At 39.2% G+C, this 22,941-nt stretch overlaps 1 non-coding gene across 1 annotated transcript; it reads right to left on the reverse strand.

Annotated features, from left to right (window-relative positions):
• Nucleotides 1–209: 209 nt before the first annotated feature.
• Nucleotides 210–317, reverse strand: LOC148561797 (small nucleolar RNA R71). Its single transcript, XR_015887210.1, has one exon. It is a non-coding gene; the product is annotated as a small nucleolar RNA R71 (small nucleolar RNA).
• Between the last annotated feature and the right edge of the window lie 22,624 nt (nucleotides 318–22,941).

The following is a 22,941-nucleotide window of genomic DNA, read 5'->3' on the forward strand; positions in this document are numbered from 1 at the left end:
TTCAGTTCTTAACTGAATTCTTGCAGATATGTGATACTGTTAAGACTAATGGAGTAGATCCTGAAGTCTACAGGCTCATGCTTTTCCCTTTTGCTATAAGAGACAGAGCTAGAGTATGGTTGGACTCTCAACCTAAGGATAGCCTGAACTCTTGGGATAAGCTGGTCAAGGCTTTCTTAGCCAAGTTCTTTCCTCCTCAAAAGCTGAGTAAGCTTAGAGTGGATGTTCAGACCTTCAGACAGAAAGAAGGTGAATCCTTCTATGAAGCCAGGGAGAGATACAAAGGACTGACCAAAAAGTGTCCTTCTGACATGCTTTCAGAATGGACCATCCTGGATATATTCTATGATGGTCTGTCTGAATTAGCTAAGATGTCATTGGATACTTCTGCAGGTGGATCCATTCACCTAAAGAAAATGCCTGTAGAAGCTCAAGAACTCATTGACATGGTTGCTAATAACCAGTTCATGTACACTTCTGAGAGGAATCCTGTGAGTAATGGGATGCCTATGAAGAAGGGAGTTCTTGAAATTGATACTCTGAATGCCATATTGGCTCAGAACAAAATATTGACTCAGCAAGTCAATATGATTTCTCAGAGTCTGAATGGAATGCATGCTGCATCCAACAGTACTCAAGAGGTGTCTTCTGAAGAAGAAGATTATGATCCTGAGAACCATGCAATAGCAGAGGTAAATTATCTGGGTGAACCTTATGGAAACACATATAATCCATCATGGAGAAATCACCCAAATCTCTCATGGAAGGATCAAAAGCCTCAACAAGGCTTTAATAATGGTGGAAGAAACAGGTTTAACAACAGCAAGCCTTTTCTATCATCCACTCAGCAATAGATAGAGAACTCTGAACAAAATACCTCTAATTTAGCAAACTTAGTCTCTGATCTATCTAAGGCCACTGTAAGTTTCATGAATGAAACAAGGTCCTCCATTAGAAATTTGGAGGCACAAGTGGGCCAGCTGAGTAAAAGGATCACTGAAATCCCTCCTAGTACTCTCCCAAGCAATATAGAAGAAAATCCAAAAGGAGAGTACAAGGCCATTGAATTGATCACCATGGCCAAACCTGTAAGGGAAGGAGAGGACGTGAATCCCAAGGAGGAAGACCTCCTGGGACGTCCAGTGATCAATAAGGAGCTTTCCTTTGAGGAACCAAAGGAATCTGAGACTCATCTAGAGACCATAGAGATTCCACTAAACCTCCTTATGCCATTCATGAGCTCTGATGAGTATTCCTCTTCTGAAGAGAATGAGGATGTTACTGAGGAGCAAGTTACCAAGTACCTTGATGCAATTATGAAGCTGAATGCCAAATTATTTGGTATTGAGACTTGGGAAGATGAACCTCCCTTGTTCACCAATGAACTAAGTGATCTGGATCAACTGACATTGCCTCAGAAGAAACAGGATCCTGGAAAGTTCGTAATACCTTGTACCATAGGCAATATGATCTTTGAAAAGGCTCTATGTGACCTTGGTTCAGGGATAAACCTCATGCCCCTCTCTGTAATAGAGAAACTGGGAATCTATGGGGTGCAAGCTGCTAAAATCTCATTAGAGATGGCAGACAATTCAAGAAAACAGGCTTATGGACAAGTAGAGGACGTGTTAGTAAAGGTTGAAGGCCTTTACATCCCTGCTGATTTCATAGTCCTAGATACTGGGAAGAATGAGGATGAATCCATCATCCTTGGAAGACCCTTCCTAGCCACAGCAAGAGCTGTGATTGATGTTGACAGAGGTGAATTAGTCCTTCAATTGAATGGGGACTCTCTTGTGTTTACAACTCAAGGTTATCCTTCTGTAAACATGGAGATGAAGCATAAAAAGCTTCTCTCAAAACAGAGTCAACCAGAGCCCCCACAGTCAAACTCTAAGTTTGGTGTTGGGAGGCCACAACTAAACTCTAAGTTTGGTGTTGAACTCCCATATCCAAACTCTAAGTTTGGTGTTGGAAAGTCTCAACAATGCTCTGAACATCTGTGAGGCTCCATGAGAGCCCACTGTCAAGCTATTGACATTAAAGAAGCGCTTGTTGGAAGGCAACCCAATTTTTATTTATCTAATTTTATTTTTCTTGTTCTTTCATGTTTTATTAGGTTCATGATCATGTGGAGTCACAAAATAAATATAAAAATTGAAAATGGAATCAAAAACAGCAGAAGAAAAATCACACCCTGGAGGAGGATCTCCCTGGCGTTTAAACGCCAGTAAGAAGCATCTGGCTGGCGTTCAACGCCAGAACAGAGCATGGTTCTGGCACTGAACGCCCAAAATGGGCAGCATCTGGGCGTTTGAACGCCAGAATTACACCCTGGAGAAGAGCTGGCGCTGAACGCCCAGAACAAGCATGGTTCTGGCGTTCAACGCCAGAAATGGGCAACAAATGGGCGTTCAACGCCCAGAACAAGCACCAATCTGGCGCTGAACGCCCAGAGTTGTGTGCAAGGGCATTTTGCATGCCTAATTTGGTGTAAGGTTGTAAATCCTTGAACACCTCAAGATCTGTGGACCCCACAGGATCACCTCAGGATTTGTGGACCCCACAGGATCCCCACCTACCTCCACTCACTTCTTCTCACCCCTCTTTCACACAATCCCATAAACACTCTTCCCCAAAACTCTTCACCAATCACCTCAATCTCTCTTCCCTATCACCACTTCACCACTCACATCCATCCACTCTTCCCCATAAACCTACCTCATAAACTCCACCTACCTTCAAATTCAAAATCAATTTCCCACCCAAACCCACCCTATATGGCCGAACCTTAACCCCCCCTCCCTTCCCTATATATAGCCCTCCATTCTTCCTCATTTTCACACAACACAACCCTCTCTTCCCCTTCTTAACCGAAACACATCTCTCACTCCCTCACCTCCATTTTTTCTTCTTCTTCATCTCTTCTTTCTTCTCTTGCTCGAGGGCGAGCAATATTCTAAGTTTGGTGTGGTAAAAGCATAAGCTTTTTGTTTTTACATTACCATTGATGGCACCCAAGACCAGAGAATCCTCTAGAAAAGGGAAAGGGAAGACAAAAAGCTTCCATCTCCGAGTCATGGAAGATGGAAAGATTCATCTCCAAAGCTCATCAAGACCACTTCTATGATGTTGTGGCCAAGAAGAAGGTGATCCCCGAGGTCCCTTTCAAGCTTAAGAGAAATGAGTATCCGGAGATCCGACATGAAATCCAAAGAAGAGGTTGGGAAGTTCTAACAAACCCCATCCAACAAGTCGGCATCTTAATGGTTCAAGAGTTCTATGCCAATGCATGGATCACTAGGAACCATGATCAAAGTAAGAACCCGAATCCAAAGAATTATCTCACCATGGTTCGGGGGAAATACTTAGATTTTAGTCCGGAAAACGTGAAGTTGGCGTTTAACTTGCCCATGATGCAAGGAGATGCACGCCCCTACACTAGAAGGGTCAACTTTAATCAAAGGTTGGACCAAGTCCTCATGGACATATGTGTGGAAGGAGCTCAATGGAAGATTGACTCCAAAGGCAAGTCGGTTCAATTAAGAAGACTGGACCTCAAGCCTGTGGCTAGAGGATGGTTGGAGTTCATCCAACGCTCCATCATCCCCACTAGCGACCGATCTGAAGTTACTGTGGATCGGGCCATCATGATTCATAGCATCATGATTGGAGAGGAAGTAGAAGTTCATGAAGTCATCTCCCTTGAATTCTACAAAATAGCCGAAAAGCCCTCTCCTGGAGCAAGGCTAGCTTTTCCTCATCTTATTTGCCATCTATGTTACTCAGCTGGAGCTTTCATAGAAGGAGACATTCCCATTGATGAAGAGAAGCCTATCACTAAGAAAAGGATGGAGCAAGCAAGAGAGCCCATTCATGGATCTCAAGAGACGCATGAAGCTCATCACCATGAGATCCCGGAGATGCCTCAAATGCATTTTCCTCCACAAAACTATTGGGAGCAAATCAACACCTCCCTAGGAGAATTAGGTTCCAACATGGGACAATTAAGGGTGGAATATCAAGAGCACTCCATCTTCCTTCATGAAATGAGGGAGGAGCAACAAAGACAAGGAAGAAACATAGAAGAGCTCAAGGACATCATTGGTTCCTCAAGAAGAAAATGCCACCATCACTAAGGTGGACTCATTCCTTGTTCTTATTTTCTGTTTTTTGTTTTCTTAATGTTAAGTGCTTATCCATGTTTGTGTCTTATTACATGATCATTAGTAGTTAGTAACTATGTCTTAAAGTTATGAATGTCCTATGAATCCATCACCTCTCTTAAATGAAAAATGTTTTAATTCAAAAGAACAAGAAATACATGAGTTTTGAATTTATCCTTGAACTTAGTTTAATTATATTGATGTGGTGATAATGCTTCTTGTGTTTCTGAATGAATGCTTGAACAGTGCATATGTCTTTTGAAGTTGCTGTTTATGAATGTTAAATATGTTAGCTCTTGAAAGAATGATGACAAGGAGACATGTTATTTGATAATCTAAAAAATCATGAAAATGATTCTTGAAGCAAGAAAAAGCAGCAAAGAACAAAGCTTGCAGAAAAAAAATGGTGAAAAAAAAATAGAAAAAGAAAAAAAAGCAAGCAGAAAAAGCCAAAAGCTCTTAAAACCAAGAGGCAAGAGCAAAAAGCCAAAAACCCTTAAAACTAAAAGGCAAGGGTAAATAAAAAGGATCCCAAGGCTTTGAGCATCAGTGGATAGGAGGGCCTAAAGGAATAAAATCCTGGCCTAAGCGGCTAAACCAAGCTGTCCCTAACCATGTGCTTGTGGCGTGAAGGTGTCAAGTGAAAACTTGAGACTGAGCGGTTAAAGTCAAGGTCCAAAGCAAAAGAAGAGTGTGCTTAAGAACCCTGGACACCTCTAATTGCGGACTTTAGCAAAGCTGAGTCACAATCTGAAAAGGTTCACCCAATTATGTGTCCGTGGCATTTATGTATTCGGTGGTAATACTGGAAAATAAAGTGCTTAGGGCCACGGCCAAGACTCATAAAGTAGCTGTGTTCAAGAATCATCATACTGAACTAGGAGAATCAATAACACTATCTGAACTCTGAGTTCCTATAGATGCCAATCATTCTGAACCTCAATGGATAGAGTGAGAGGCCAAAACTATTCAAGAGGCAAAAAGCTACAAGTCCCGCTCATCTGATTGGAGCTATGTTTCATTGATAGTTTGGAATTTATAGTATATTCTCTTCTTTTTATCCTATTTGATTTTCAGTTGCTTGGGGACAAGCAACAATTTAAGTTTGGTGTTGTGATGAGCGGATAATTTATATGCTTTTTGGCATTATTTTTAGTATGTTTTTAGTAGAATCTAGTTACTTTTTGGGATGTTTTCATTAGTTTTTATGTTAAATTCATATTTCTGGACTTTACTATGAGTTTGTGTGTTTTTCTGTGATTTCAGGTATTTTCTGGCTGAAATTGAGGGACTTGAGCAAAAATCAGATTCAAAGGTTGAAGAAGGACTGCTGATGCTGTTGGATTCTGACCTCCCTGCACTCAAAGTGGATTTTCTGGAGCTACAGAACTCAAAATGGCGCGCTTTTAATTGCGTTGGAAAGTAGACATCCAGGGCTTTCCAGCAATGTATAATTGTCCATACTTTGACCGAGTTTAGACGACATAAAAGGGCACTGAACGCCAGTTCTACGCTGCTGTCTGGAGTTAAACGCCAGAAACACGTCACAAACCAGAGTTGAACGCCAGAAATACGTTACAACCTGGCGTTCAACTCCAAGAATGACCTCTGCACGTGTAACATTCAAGCTCAGCCCAAGCACACACCAAGTGGGCCCTGGAAGTGGATTTATGCATCAATTACTTACATCTGTAAACCCTAGTAGCTAGTTTATTATAAATAGGACTTTTTACTATTGTATTAGACATCTTGGGACGTCTGGTTCTTAGATCAGAGGGGCTGGCCATTCGGCCATGCCTGGACCTTTCACTTATGTATTTTCAATGGTAGAGTTTCTGCATTCCATAGATTAAGGTGTGGAGCTCTGCTGTTCCTCAAAGATTAATGCAAAGTACTACTGTTTTTCTATTCAATTCAACTTAGTCCGCTTCTAAGATATTCATTCGCACTTCAACCTGAATGTGATGAACGTGACAATCATCATCATTCCCTATGAACGCGTGCCTGACAACCACTTCCGTTCTACCTTAGATTGAATGAGTATCTATTAGATCTCTTAATCAGAATCTTCGTGGTATAAGCTAGATTGATGGCGGCATTCATGAGAGTCCAGAAAGTCTAAACCTTGTCTGTGGTATTCCGAGTAGGACTCTGGGATTGAATGACTGTGACGAACTTCAAACTCGCGAGTGTTGGGCGTAGTGACAGACGCAAAAGGAGGGTGAATCCTATTCCAGTATGATCGAGAACCTCAGATGATTAGCCGTGCTGTGACAGAGCATTTGGACCATTTTCACAAGAGGATAGGATACAGCCATTGGCAAGGGTGATGCCTCTAGACGATTAGCCATGCAGTGACAGCGTATCGGACCATTTTCCAGAGAGGATTAAAAGTAGCCATTGACAATGGTGATGTCCTTACATAAAGCCAGCCATGGAAAGGAGTAGGATTGATTGGATGAAGACAGCAGGAAAGTAGAGGTTCAGAGGAACGAAAGCATCTCTATGCACTTATCTGAAATTCTCACCAATGATTTACATAAGTATTTCTATCCTTATTTTATTATCTATTTTCGAAAACTCCATAACTATTTTATATCCGCCTGACTGAGATTTACAAGGTGACTATAGCTTGCTTCATACCAACAATCTCCGTGGGATCGACCCTTACTCACGTAAGGTTTATTACTTGGATGACCCAGTGCACTTGCTGGTTAGTTGTATCGAAGTTGTGAATGAAAAACAATTTATTAAGACGTGCGTACAGAATTTTTTGGCGCCGTTGCCTGAGATCACAATTTCGTGCACCACCAGCCCTTGTGAGTTTGAAGCTCGTCACAGTCATTCAATCCCTGAATCCTACTCTGAATACCACAGACAAGGTTTAGACTTTCTGGATTCTCAAGAATGCTGCCAATGGATTCTAGCTTATACCACGAAGATTCTGATTAAGGAATCCAAGAGATACTCATTCAATTGAAGGTAGAACAGAGGTGGTTGTCAGGCACGCGTTCATAGGTTGAGGATGGTGATGAGTGTCACGGATCATCACATCCATCATATTGAAGTGCGAATGAACATCTTAGATAGAAACAAGCGTGTTTGAATAGAAAACAGAAATAATTACATTAATACATCGAGACACAGCAGAGCTCCTCACCCCCAACAATGGAGTTTAGAGGCTCATGCCGTCAAAGAGTACAAATTTCAGATCTAAAATGTCATGAGGTACAAAATAAATCTCTAAAAGTTGTTTAAATACTAAACTAGTAACCTAGGTTTACAGAAAATGAATAAACTATGATAGATAGTGCAGAAATCCACTTCTGGGGCCCACTTGGTATGTGCTGGGGCTGAGACTTAAACCTTACACGTGCCTAGGCTGTTTCTGGAGTTAGACGCCAGGTTGTAACCTATTTTGGGCGTTTAACTCCAACTTGTAACCTGTTTCTGGCGTTTGACGCCAGACTGCAACATGGAACTGGCGTTGAACGCCAGTTTATGTCGTCTATCCTTGAGCAAAGTATGGAATATTATATATTGCTGGAAAGCCCTGGATGTCTACTTTCCAACGCAATTGAGAGGGCGCCAATTGGACTCCTGTAACTCCAGAAAATGCATTCCGAGTGCAGGGAGGTCAGAATCCAACAGCATCAGTAGTCCTTTTTTAGCCTGAATCAGATTTTTGCTCAGCTCCCTCAATTTCAGCCAGAAAAATACCTGAAATTACAGAAAAATACACAAACTCATAGTAAAGTCTAGAATTGTCATTTTTATTTAAAAACTAATAGAAATATAATAAAAACTAACTAAATTACACTAAAAACATACTAAAAACAATCCCAAAAAGTGTATAAATTATCCGCTCATCACAACACCAAACTTAAATTGTTGCTTGTCCCCAAGCAACTAAAAACAAAGTAGGATAAAAAGAAGAGAATATACAATGAATTCCAAAAACATCTATGAAGAGTAGTCTTAATTAGATGAGTGGGGCTATTAGCTTTTTGCCTCTAGAATAGTTTTGGCATCTCACTTTATCCATTGAGGTTCAGAATGATTGGCATCTATAGGAACTCAGAATTCAGATAGTGTTATTGATTCTCCTAGTTTAGTATGTTGATTCTTGAACACAGCTACTTTATGAGTCTTGGCCGAGGCCCTAAGCACTCTATTTTTCAGTATTACCACCGGATACATACATGCCACAGACACAAAACTGGGTGAACCTTTTCAGATTGTGACTCAGCTTTGCTAAAGTCCCCAATTAGAGGTGTCCAGGGTTCTTAAGCACACTCTATTTTTGCTTTGGACCTCGACTTTAACCGCTCAGTCTCAAGTTTTCACTTGACACCTTCACGCCACACTCTATGGTTAAGGACAGCTTGGTTTAGCCGCATAGGCCAGGATTTTATTCCTTTAGGCCCTCCTATCCACTGATGCTCAAAGCCTTGGATCCTTTTTTTACCCTTGCCTTTTGGTTTTAAGGGCTATTGGCTTTTTGCTCTTGCCTTTTGGTTTAAAGAGCTTTTGGCTTTTTTTGCTTGCTTTTTCTTTTTCTTGCTCTCTCTTTTTTTTCGCATTTTTTTTGCAAGCTTTGTTCTTCACTGCTTTTTCTTGCTTCAAGAATCATTTTTATGATTTTTCAGATTATCAACTAACATTTCTTCTTTTTCATCATTCTTTCAAGAGCCAACAATTTTAACATTCATAAACAACAAATTCAAAAGACATATGCACTGTTCAAGCATTCATTCAAAAAAGAAAAAGTATTGCCACCACATCAAAATAATTAAACTATTTCAAAATTCGAAATTCATGTACTTCTTTTTCTTTTTCAGAAAACATTTTTCTTTTAAGAAAGGTGATGGATTCATAGGACATTCATATCTTTAAGACATAGACACTTAGATACTAGAGATCATATAGTAAAGACACAATTATAAATAAAACATAAAGCATAATAAACGAAAAACAGGAAAATAAGAACAAGGAGATTAAGGAACGGGTCCACCTTAGTGAGAGTGGCGTCTTCCTCTTCTTGAAGAACCAATGGTGCTCTTGAGCTCCTCTATGTCTCTTCCTTGTCTTTGTTGCTCCTAATAGTTTTGTGGAGGGAAGTGCATCCCTTGAGGCATTAGTGGTTATGGAAAAACAAAAAAAAGCAATGCTTTTTCCACACCAAACTTAGAAGGTTTGCTCGTCCCCGAGCAAAAGAAGAGAGAAAGTAGTAGAAGAAGAAGAAAATGGAGGAGATGGGGGAAGAAGATGTATTCGGCCAAGTGGAAGAAGAGAGTGTTGTGTTGTATGAAAATGAAGACGGAAAGGTAGGGATCCTGTGGGGTCCACAGATCCTGAGGGGATCCTATGGGGTCCACAGATCTTGAGGGGATCCTGTGGGTCCACAGATCAAATGGGGTCAAGGACTTAACATCCCTGCTCCAATTAGGCGTGTAAAACACCCTTGCTGTGCAATCCTGTCGTTTAACACCAGACTGCTGCCTGTTTCTGGCATTAAACGCCCAAATGTAGCTTGTTTCTGGTGTTTATCGCCAGGTAGATGCTTGTTTCTGGCGTTAAATGCCAGCTTCGTGCCAGTTTCTGGCGTTAAACGCCAGACAGATGCTTGTCTCTGGCATTTAAACGCCATAATACTCCTCCTCTAGGGTGTGCTGTTTTTGTTGCTGTTTTTCATTCTGTTTTTGATTTTTCAGTAGTTTTTGTGACTTCACATAATCATCAACCTTAAGAAGACATAAAATAGCAATAGAAAATAAATAGATATAATTAAATAACATTGGGTTGCCTCCCAACAAGCGCTTCTTTATTGTCTTTAGCTGGACCTTGTTGAGCTTTTAATCTAGCCTTAGCCTTGAGCACTCTTGCTCAACATTGCCTTCAAGATAGTGCTTGATTCTCTGTCCATTAACAATGAACTTCTTATTAAAATTAATGTCTTGAAGCTCCACAGAGCCATATGGTGACACACTTGTAATCACATATGGTCCCCTCCACCAGAATTTCAGTTTCCCGGGGAATAGCCTGAGCCTAGAGTTAAACAGTAAAACCTTCTGTCCTGGTTCAAAGACTCTAGATGACAGCTTTCTGTCATGCCACCTTTTTGCTTTCTCTTTGTAAAGCTTGGCATTTTCGAAAGCAGTGAGTCTGAATTCCTCTAGCTCATTCAGCTGGAGCAATCTTTTTTCTCCAGCTAATTTGGCATAAAAGTTTAGGAATCTGGTTGCCCAGTAGGCCTTATGCTCCAGTTCCACGGGCAGATGACAGGCCTTACCATACACAAGCTAGTATGGAGAGGTCCCTATAGGAGTCTTGAATGCTGTTCTGTAAGCCCACAGAGCATCATCCAAGCTTCTTGCCCAATCCTTTCTATGGGTACTTACAGTCCATTCCAGGATTATTTTTAGTTCTCTATTAGAGACTTCAGCTTGCCCATTTATCTGTGGATGATATGTAGTTGCCACCTTGTGGCTAATTCCATACCGGAACATGGCAGAGTAAAGCTGTTTATTACAGAAGTGAGTGCCCCCATCACTAATTAGTGCTCTAGGGACACCAAACCTGCTGAAGATATGTTTCTGGAGGAACTTCAGCACTGTCTTAGTATCATTAGTGGGCGTAGCAATGGCCTCTACCCATTTGGATACATAGTCGACTGCCACCAGAATATAAGTGTTTGAGTATGATGGTGGGAAAGGCCCCATGAAGTCTACCATACATCAAACAACTCAATCTCCAAGATCCCTTGTTGAGGCATGGCGTAACTATGAGGCAGATTACCAGCTCTTTGGCAGCTATCACAGTTACGCACAAACTCTCGGGAGTCTTTATAGAGAGTGGGCCAGTAGAAGCCACATTAGAGGACTTTTGTAGCTGTTCGCTCACCTCCGAAATGTCCTCCATATTGTGATCCATGACAATGCCATAGGATCTTCTATGCTTCTTCTCTAGGCACACACCTACGGATTATTCCGTCTGCACATCTCTTAAAGAGATATAGTTCATCCCACAAGTAGTACTTTGCATCAGTGATTAATTTTTTCTTTTGTTGCCTGCTGTACTCTTTGGGTATGAACCTTGCAGCTTTATAGTTTGCAATGTCTACAAACCATGGTGTTTCCTGAATGGCAAACAAATGCTCATCCGGAAAGGTTTCAGAGATCTCAATAGAGGGAAAGGACGTCCCTTCTACTGGCTCTATCCGGGACAGATGATCAGCCACTTAGTTCTCTGTCCCTTTTCTGTCTCTTATTTCTATATCAAACTCTTGCAGAAGCAACACCCATCTTATGAGCCTGGGTTTTGAATCCTGCTTTGTGATAGATATTTAAGAGTAGCATGGTCAGTATACACAATCACTTTTGATCCTACTAAGTATGATATAAACTTGTCAATGGCATAAACCACTACAAGCAATTCTTTTTCTGTGGTTGTGTAATTTTTCTGGGCATCATTTAAAACGCGGCTAGCATAATAAATGACATGCAGAAACTTGTTATGCCTCTGTCCCAGTACTGCACCAATGGCATGGTCACTGGCATCACATATTAGTTCAAATGGTAATGTCCAGTCTGGTGCAGAAATAACTGGTGCTATGACCAGCTTAGCTTTCAGAGTTTCAAACGCCTGCAGACACTCTGTGTTAAACACAAACGGCGTGTCAGCAGCTAGTAGATTGCTCAGAGGTTTTGCAATTTTTGAAAAATCCTTTATAAACCTCCTATAGAATCCTATATGCCCCAGAAAGCTTTTGATTGCCTTAACATTGGCAGGTGGTGATAATTTTTCAATTACTTCCACTTTAGCTTGATCCACCTCTATTCCCTTGTTCGAAATCTTGTGCCCAAGGACAATCCCTTCAGTAACTATAAAGTGACATTTTTCCCAGTTTAAAACCAGGTTAGTCTCTTGGCATCTTTTCAGAACCAGTGTCAGGTGATCAAGACAGGAGCTGAATGAGTCTCCATATACTGAGAAGTCATCCATGAAGACTTCTAGAAATTTTTCCTCCATATTAGAGAAAATAGAGAGCATGCATCTCTGAAAGGTTGCAGGCGCATTACACAGCCCAAATGGCATCCTTCTGTAAGCAAACACTCCAGATGGACATGTGAATGCTGTTTTCTGTTGATCCTGGGCATCTACTGCAATTTGGTTGTAGCCTGAATAGCCATCCAAAAAGCAGTAATAATCATGACCTGCTAGTCTTTCTAGCATCTGGTCTATGAATGGTAAAGGAAAATGATCCTTTCTGGTGGCTGTATTGAGCCTTCTGTAGTCAATACACATGCGCCACCCTGTAACTGTTCTTGTAGGAACCAGTTCATTTTTTTCATTATGAACCACTGTCATGCCTCCCTTTTTGGGGATAACTTGGACAGGGCTCACCCAGGGGCTATCAGAAATAGGATAAATAATCCCAGCCTCCAGTAACTTGGTGACCTCTTTCTGCACCACTTCCTTCATGGCTGGATTTAACCGTCTCTGTGGTTGAACCACTGGCTTAGAATTATCCTCCAATAGGATCTTGTGCATACATCTAGCTGGGCTTATGCCCTTAAGGTCACTTATGGACCACCCAAGAGCTGTCTTGTGTGTCCTTAGCACTTGAAGTAGTGCTTCCTCTTCCAGTGGATTTAAAGCAAAACTTATGAATACTGGAAAAGTGTCACCTTCTCCCAGAAATGCATATTTCAGGGATGGTGGTAATGGCTTGAGCTCGGGTTTAGGAGGTTTCTCCTCTTCTTGAGGAAGTTTTAGAGGTTCTTTCGATTCCTCTGAATCCTCCAAATCAGGCTGAACATCTTTAAAGATGTCTTCCAGCTCTGATTCGAGACTCACAGCCATGTTGATCTCCTCTACTAAAGAGTCAATGAGATCAACTTTCATACAGTCTATTGGTGTGTCTGGATGCTGCATAGCCTTGACAGCATTCAACTTAAATTCATCCTCATTGACTCTCAGGGTTACTTCCCCCTTTTGGACATCAATGAGAGTTCGTCCAGTTGCTAGGAAAGGTCTTCCTAGAATGAGAGTAGCACTTTTGTGCTCTTCCATTTCCAGCACCACAAAGTCAGTGGGAAAGGCGAATGGCCCACCCCTGACGATCATGTCTTCAATCATGCCTGATGGGTATTTAATCGAGCCATCAGCAAGTTGGAGACATATTCGGGTTGGTTTGACTTCTTCAGTTAAGCCAAGCTTTCTGATAGTGGATGCAGGTATTAGATTGATGCTTGCCCCAAGATCACATAAAGCTGTCTTGGTGCAATTACCCTCTAATGTGCACGGTATCAGAAAGCTCCCGGGATCCTTAAGCTTTTCTGGGAAGCTTTTCAGAATGATTGCACTACATTCTTCAGTGAGGAGAACTCTTTCAGTTTCTCTCCAATCCTTTTTATGACTCAAGATCTCTTTCATGAACTTGGCATAAGAGGGTATTTGCTCAAGTGCCTCTGCAAACGGAATCTTTATTTCAAGAGTCCTGAGATAGTCTGCAAAGCGAACAAATTGCTTATCCTACTCCTCTTGGCAGAGTTTTTGAGGATAAGGCATCTTGGCTTTGTATTCCTCAACCTTAGTTCCTACAGGTTTATTTCCTACAGAGGTGGTTAGAGAAGCCTTTTTAGAGGGGTTGTTATCAGCACTTGTGTGTGTCTGATCCCTCACTGGCATTTGAATGCCAGGGTTAGAAGCTAGAGTGGTGTTGGATGCCAACTCCTTACTTGTTCCTGGCGTTTGAATGCCAGAACTGAGCTTCCATTGGGCGTTTGACGCCAACTCCTTGCTTGTTTCTGGCGTTTGAACGCCGGAGTTATTCTTCTCTGGGCTCTTATTGTCCTCAGAGGGATTTTGGATAGCAGTTTGTTTATTTCTTGGCTTCCTGCTGCCTTAAAGTGAGGTATTTAATATTTTCCCACTTCTTAATTGAACTGCTTGGCACTCTTCTGTTATTTGTTTTGATAACTGCTGTTCTGTTTGCTTCAACTGTACTTTCATATTCAGATTAACCATTCTTGTGTCTTGTAGTATCTCCTTGAATTCGGCCAGCTGTTTTGTTAGAAAGTCCAATTGCTGATTGAATTCAGTAATTTGTTCTGCAGGACTGAGTTTAGCAGTTACTGTTTTAGCCTCTTCTTTCCTGAAAGATTCACTGCTTAGGTACAGATGCTAATTTCTGGCAACTGTATCAATAAGTTCTTGAGCCTCTTCAATTGTCTTTCTCATGTGTATAGATCCACCAGCTGAGTGGTCTAGAGAAATTTGAGCTTTCTCTGTAAGCCCGTAATAGAAGATGTCTAACTGCACCCATTCTGAAAACATTTCAGAGGGGAATTTTCTTAGCATCTCTCTGTATCTCTCCCAGGCATCATAAAGAGATTCATTATCTCCTTATTTAAAGCCTTGGATGTCCAGCCTTAGCTGTGTCATCCGTTTTGGAGGGAAGTATTGATTCAGGAATTTTTCTGACAGCTGTTTCCATGTCCTTATGCTAGCCTTAAGTTGGTTATTTAACCACCTCTTAGCTTGGTCTTTTACAGCAAATGGAAATAGTAATAATCTATAGACATCCTGATCTACTTCCTTATCATGTACTGTGTCAGCAATTTGTAAAAATTGTGCCAGAAACTCTGTAGGTTCTTCCTGTGGAAGACCAAAATTCTGGCAACTTTGTTGCACCATGATAATGAGCTGAGGATTCAACTCAAAGCTACTGACTCCAATGGAGGGTATACAGATACTGCTCCCATATGAAGCAGTAGTGGGGTTAGCATATAACCCCAGAGTCCTTCTGGACTGTTCATTTCCACTTAGGTCCATGATGGAGAAAGGGAGATGATGCGGAATGCAAATAATTTTTTTTTTGAAAACCGAAATTAAAATAAAATAAAATAAAATAAAATAAATGAAAAATTGACTATAATTTCGAAAATTTGAAGAAAAATAAATAAAAGAAAATTGAAAACTAAATTAATTAATTAAAAAGATTTAAAAAAAATGTGGGTGAGGATTTTCGAAAAAATGAAGAGAGAGAAATTGGTTAGGATGTTTTGAAAAAGATATGTCTTAAGATTAAAGATATTTGTAAGAAAATAAAATAAAATAAATAAAAAAGAAAAGATATGAAAAAGATTTGATTTTAAGATTTGAGATTAGAAAAGATAAGATAAACTAGGTAAGAGAAGATAAGGAATTTTAATTAAAAAGTTTTGAAATTTAAATTTTGAAATTTGAAATTTGAAATTTGAACTTTAAAATTTTAAATTTTGAATTTTGAAAGTTGAAATTTGAAATTTGAAATAAGATAAGATAAGATTTTGAAAAAGATATGATTTTTGAAATTTTAAAACTAAGATAAGATAAAATAAAAAATTTTAAAATAAAATCTGAATTTTTAAAAGGAAAATTCGAAAAATCAATTAAAATAAAGGAAAAAGATATTTTTGAATTCAATGAGGAAAGAGAAAAATAATAAAAAGACACCAAACATAAAAATTTTAAGATCAAAACACAAGCAAGACTCAAGAACACTTTGAAGACTCACAAGAACAGCAAGAACATGAAGATAGAACACCAAACTTAAAATTTTTAGAAAACCAAGATAAAGTTTTCAAAAACTAAAGAAAAATCAACAAGAAAACACCAAACTTAAAGTTTGGCACAATATTTATCCAAAGAAAAATTATTTTTTTTTTGAAAAAGTTTTTTTTTTTAAGAAGATAGCCAATTACCAAGAACATAACCACCACGCTCTAGCCAATTGAGCTATAAATTTAAAGTGTTTTAACAAGGTGTCTAATGCATAAAAATATTTTATTATTTTTTTTCTTAGATACTAATAATTCTAGAATGCACAAGAAAAATCACAAAACAAGAAAAACTAAAGATCAAACAAGGAAAATAAACAGGAACAACTTGAAGATTAAGTGATGCACGGAAAACTTGTCTCGTAACAAATTTCCATTCGGCAAGTGTACCGAATTTGTCGTCAAGTAAAAACTCACAATAGAGTGAGGTCGAATCCCACAGGGATTGATTGATCAAGCAACTTTTGTAACGACCCAATTTTCAGTACGCCTAGGACATACCAGAAACCGAGTGCTACCAATTTGTCATCCTAATTATTATCTATTATTTATTATATGAGCCTGATTCGTTGTTAAAAGCGTAGTTAGTTAGTGAGGTACTTTGTTTTTTAAAAATATTTGGATTAATAGACGAAATCATTCATAAGCAATAAAAACAGAATCATTTATAATCAATCCACAAATAGTAACAGATAAAACATTTATAAACAACCATACATAAATATATCACAAGCAGTTGATATCATTCGGTTATCCAGCCTTTATTAGAGTAAAGATCTTTAGTTAGGACACCCCTAGATATAGCTAAATAATATCTATATACATATATATACATACAACATCCCAGGCCCTGACCTGTTCAAGAAGTCCCTAAGCTGGCACCCAGGCTAGCCTAAACTCTATACTCACCTAGTCCCTCTAAACTACTAAAGCGAAGGAAGGTACGTTCTAAGTCTTCACAACTCAAGTTAGGTGGAACGTCATCAAAAGATAGAACATCATCTGCTACTCCTCTGCACGATCAGACTTTTCCACAGGACGTCTCTCTGGTACCTCATGAAGTATCCACAAAATAGGAATCTCGTACACAGGATTTAGGTTAAAGTGCGCATGCGAAGGGGTGCAGTCGTTGGCTGGTCTCACAGTATTTACATATAATCAGAGAACGATATTCACCCTAGACTCAGAAGACTATCTAGAGCAGAATCCTCTTCTTGCGAACGGTCATCAGCGAACTATGGTAAGGTACTCTTTACTCCCATCTGAAGGGGGAAGGGAGAGAGAAGGGGTAAGAACTGGGGAGTTCTTAGTAGGGTCGGGGTTATTAGTTATATTCATTTATTTGGGGTCGATTAGTAGACGAATAATAGAATATAGCGAAGCAGTAAACAAAAGATAAAGACAGAAAGAGAAAGTAGAGACAATAGAAAGCAGAACACAAACAAAAGAATACAAGAAAATAAAACATAGAAATAGCATACAAGCAGACAAACACAAAGAAATAGATCACACACAGAAAGGAATGCAACAGAGAATGATGCACAGACAAGAATGATGCATGTCTAGTCCTAGTGCAGGTAATGAGCTCATCTGTCGGTTTCTATCCGCTCCCGACGTAACCCAGCATTATTAGCCGGATATGGCTTTCCTGTTGGCTATACCCCTGTGTACAGGAAACAACCCCTCTGCCACCACAGGGTCCACTGCACGCAGGAAATAACACATCTGCCACTGCAGGGATGTACGCCGACACACCTTCTGTATACAGGAAATAACCCATCTGCCACTACAGAAATGGAACAGGTGGTCACGGTACTTCTGTAGCAGGAAATAACCCCTCTGCCTTACAGAAATAAAATATGGATATGTACCGTAGGAAAGCGTTCTCAGTGGTCGCACCACTATTTATCTGACTGCCTTCACGCAGTAGATCATCATACAAATATATCCGGCGTTGCCTTAACACAACAAATGAATAAACATATCTCTTGGGCCTACAGAAATAGCATTCCCGTAAGTGAACTTCGGCTTATAGGGATAGTCTAAACACAACACAACAACTTTCTATAGGTGAACTTCGGCCTATAGAAATAACACCTCTGTAAGTGAACTTCGACTTACAGAAATGGTTTAATCACAACAACTTTCTGTAGGTGAACTTCGGCCTACAGAAATAGCACCTCTGTAAGTGAACTTCGGCTTACAGAAATAGCGCCCCTGTAAGTGAACTTCGGCTTACAGGTATCACAACTCTCTGTAGGTGAACTTCGGCCTACAGGAGCAACACCCTGAGATACACAATTGATATTCACTGCAGGTGAACTTCGGCCTACAGGAATAACAACTTACTGTAGGTGAACTTGGGCCTACAGGACCTCTAGGGCCAATAGAAAAGTATCAGATGAACATATAATAGAATATCATGCCACAAGGCTTAACTCTTTATCTTTATACTCTTCTCCTCTATTCTCTTTGTTATATTACTCTTTTCTCATTATCATCATTCATTATCATTCTCGTTATTCATCATCACTTTCACATTCTTATGTAGTACTTCTTTCTTTCTCTGTATCTCTTTACACTGTTTTAATTACTCTGTTCTCTGTATCTCTTTTCTCTTCTCTGATTACTCTTTTCATCTGTATCTATATTACTCTTTTTCTCTTTATCTCTTTACTTTACTCTGGTTACTCTGTTCTCTGTTTATCTTTACTTTTCTCTGGTTACTCTATTCTCTGTGTTTCTCTACTCTGTTTTGATTTCTCTGTTTAACGTATGTATTTAAAGCTTATGAAAATTTCGGTATGAATAGTTAGTCTGTCCCAAGTATAGGTTCATTAAGTCTATACTGAAACAGTTTAACTTTTCATATAATACCTAACCCTAGTCGTAACTCAAGGACTAACTATGTTGCCCTAGTTCGTTCACTAGTCTGTGTCTGTTTTTCTGTCGTTAAAACTTTACAGACTTTTCTTTGGTTTTTATCTTTTCTTTAACTTTTTATCTTTCCTTTATCTTTGCCTCACTAATATGTTCTTACCACTCCCTAAGTGTTTTATGAAGGTAATTATGAGATTCTGCACTTAAAGTTGTCTTTCTAAAGCTTTTACAGAAAACTGCCTTTTTCGCATTATTTTATTATTTTTATTAAAATATTATTTTTAATTAAATATTATTATTTAATATTTTATTATTATTTATTATTTTATTAATATATTTTCGAAAATTACCCCTTTTTAACTTTTAACCTTTAAAAATTCATTTTTTACCACCCGTAACTTTTGATATTTCTACTTTAACCACCCTAACTTTTGGAAATTACAAAATAACCCCTCAAACACCAAAATATTTACTTCCTTGCCCTTTTCAAGATCTAAAAGGTGTTCTTCATTGTTCTTCACCACACTCAAAGTGTTCTTCGTGTTCTTCGTAAATTCTTCAGATTCTTTCTCTGTTTTTACCCGTTTTTCAGTCTTTTCAGCAACCGATTTTTACCATAATTCAAAATAAAATTGCAGCCACTAAAACCCCATCTTTTCTACATGATTTTAACACAAATTGAACCCCAATTTAAGGTCTAGGGTTCGTTTTTCCAGCAGCCATGAGGAACACAAATTCAAAGTTGAATATCATCAAATTTCATCAAATTTTCACCAAAATTTCAACAAGAATTACTCATATAAACAATCAATTTCAAGCATAACCAAACCATATCATAATCACACAACTCAAACACAATCAATCAAGATTAAATTCGTCAATCCCTACCTTGATTTGCTGCTCCAAATTCGGTTAGACTTTCAAGTGGTCCTTAAGCACTTTTTCCTCCTAAAACACATCAAGAACAACTTTAAATCCACAAACTCTCAACTGACCAAATCTCCCTCAGCACGTTAGGAAGAGATATCTCACCTTAGACTTTCTGAAAATTAATGTTTCTTGGCCCTCAAGTCAAGTTAAGCATGATTCCTAAGGAAGAACATCAAGAAAACACATGTTTTGCATGGTTTTCCTTGAAAACCGAATTGAAGAGGGAGGGAGACAGCCATCTCACCTTATTTCCAACCTTGATAAGTCACATGGTTATGTAGAGGAAGAAGAGAGGATCATTTTGGTGAAATCGGAGTTTTGATTTGAGTTTTGGTTCAGAAGAAATCAAGCTTTGAAGATTAAGTGTTCATGAAGTTTTCTCTCTTTTCTCTCTTGTTATTTTCGGCCAAAATGATGAAATGAGACAGCCTTGGAGGTCTTGGGGGTGTAAGGTGAGTTGTGATTGGTTGGCTTGGAGGTGGATTAAAATAATATTAAAATATCTCAGGTGTATAACTATTAAAACTAGGTGTATCGGAACACTTGTGAAAACATCTCTAAAAATTATTTTCTGAGCTACTAGCATAAATGACACTAGTAACATATTTATTATGAGAATAGAACATGTATAATGATGCCTTAGCGTTGCTAAAGTCATCAGAGAGTGCTGGTGCTAAGCTGCACTAGTAAACCGTAAACCCGGTTAAACCGATTTTCTGTTTTTAACTAAAACTGACCAGGTAACCTTATAATATTATTCAAGAAGCTTCTAATACTAATATAATAATAATATCATCCTATTATCTCTCTTCTCTCATAAATCGAGTCCGGTTCGTCAAACTGAGACTATTTAAAAAAAACCAAATCAAAACTTCTAACCGATACGGTTCAAAAACCAGGTTCTTCGTGACCGCGTTATCGAGCTTGTCTCGGAAAAGGTTCTAACTTAAAGATGACATAATGACAATGAGGATTAAGATACTTGATGATATATCAAAGGTTTTCCCCTTACTGATCTTCCAGAGAAATCCGTACTTTCAGAAAAGATTCGCGTTCTCGAAAATCGGGGTTGTTACATTCTACCCTCCTAAAAGAAAATTTTGCCCTCAAAATTTCAGTTACCTGAGAATAGATGCGAGTAATCAGCTCTCATCTTATCTTTCAATTCCCAAGTGTGCTCTTATTCTCCTCTTGGTTCCCATGCTACTTTCACTAAGCGAACAGTCTTGCCTCTTAGCTGCTTATCGCTTCTTTCTATGATCTGAACTGGTGATGCTTGATATGTCAAATCATTTTATAACTGTACTGTTTCTGGTTGTGAAACGTGACTATCATCGGGAACATATTTCTTAAGTTGCGAGACATAAAAAAACATCATGAAGGTTTGATAAATAAGGAGGAAGGGCTATTTGATAAGCTACTAGACCGACTATTTTAAGTATTTGGAAAGGTTCTATGTATCGTGGGTTAAGCTTCTTAGTCTTAAGGGCTCTACCTATTCCAGTAATCGAAGTTACTTCTAAAAAGACATGATCTCCCTCACTAAACTCTAAGGGTCCATGTCTATTATCGGCATAGCTCTTTTGACGGCTCTGTGCAGTCTGGATCTTCTGGCGAATCCCCTTTATCTTCTCAGTAGTTTCTTGCACTAAGTCTGGACCTAAGACACTAGCTTCTCCATCATCATTCCAACACAATGGTGTCTGACATCTCCTTCCGTAGAGAGCTTCATATGATGCCATCCCGATACTTTGTTGGTAACTGTTGTTGTAGACGAACTGGACCAATGGCAAATACCTATCCCAACTGCCCTGGTTATCCATCACACAAGATCTTAACATGTCTTCCAATGTCTGGATTGTTCGCTCTGATTGTCCGTCTATCTGAGGATAGTATGCTATACTCGTGTGCAATTCTGTTTCCAACGCTTTCTGAAAAGCTCCCCAAAATCTAGTAGTAAACCTCGAAACTTGATCTAAGACAATTTATGAAGGTATCCCATGTAGTCATATGTTTTCTTGAATATATATTCGTGCTAGCCTTTCTAAAGTATAGTCAACTCGAATCGGAAGAAAATGTGTTGATTCTGTTAACCTGTCCACAATCACCCAAATAACATCGTGTCCTGTTGAGGTCCTTGGCAATCCCGTGACAAAATCCATAGTGATCTGCTCCTATTTCCATTATGGTATTTCCAAGGGTTGCAGGGTTCCTGACGGTTTCTGATGTTCCACCTTCACCTTCTGGCAGGTTAAACATTTTGAGACATAATCAGCTACCTCTTTCTTCAAGCCCGGCTACCAGAACATTTGTTTCAAATCCTTGATACATCTTTGTTACTCCAGGATGTATAGAAAATATACTTTGATGAGCTTCTGCAAGAATCCTTTGTCGCAAATCTCCAAAGCTAGGCACATAAATTCTGTTCTTATATCTCCAGAGGCTGCTACGATCTAGTCTTACAGCTTCTGGTTCCTCTACTTTCATCCGTCTCAGCATCGTCATCATTTCTGAATCCTGTGCTTGTGCTTGCTGAATCCTAATCATAAAATCTGGTGTTATATGCAATTGGGCCAAACGAACTCCACTTGACGTCTCAGTCATAGCCAACTTAAGGTCCTCAAATTCCGCGAGTAACTTTTCTTCCTTTATCATCATCCAAGATATATTCAAATTCTTCCTGCTCAAAGCGTCTGCCACCACGTTCGCTTTTCCTGGGTGATAACTTAACTTAAAATCATAGTCCTTCAGGAACTCCATCCACCTTCGCTGTCCAGAATTTACACTTTGATAGTTTATCATATAACTTCTGAGTCCTCAGTGTCTGCAATACAGTCCTTAGATGCTCTTCATGCACTCTTTCTGTCTTCGAATAGATGAGAGTATCGTCTATGAAAACTACTACAAACTGATCAAGGTATGGATGGAAAATACGATTCATGTAATCCATGAAAATCGCAGGAGCATTAGTTACTCCAAACGACATAACTGTATACTCATAGTGACCATATCGAGTTCTAAATGCAGTCTTCGGTATATCTGACTCTTTCACTCGAATCTAGTGATAGCCCGATCGCAAATCAATCTTCGAAAACACAGTTGTACCTTTTAACTAATCCATCAAATCATCTATCCGTTGAAGTGGATACTTGTTCTTGATAGTGTCTTTATTTAGCTATTGGTAATCTACGCAAAGTCTGATTCCACCGTCCTTCTTCATTACTAGCAATACTGGAGCTCCCCAAGATGATGCGCTGGGATGAATAAAATTTTTTCCAAGTAGCTCATCCAACTGCTTCTTCAACTCTACAAGTTCCAGTGGTGACATCCGGTACGGTGCTATGGAAATCGGTTCGGTT

Source organism: Arachis ipaensis, chromosome B6 (genome assembly GCF_059453495.1).
Source record: "Arachis ipaensis isolate K30076 ecotype BB chromosome B6, ASM5945349v1, whole genome shotgun sequence".
NCBI lineage: Eukaryota > Viridiplantae > Streptophyta > Magnoliopsida > Fabales > Fabaceae > Arachis > Arachis ipaensis.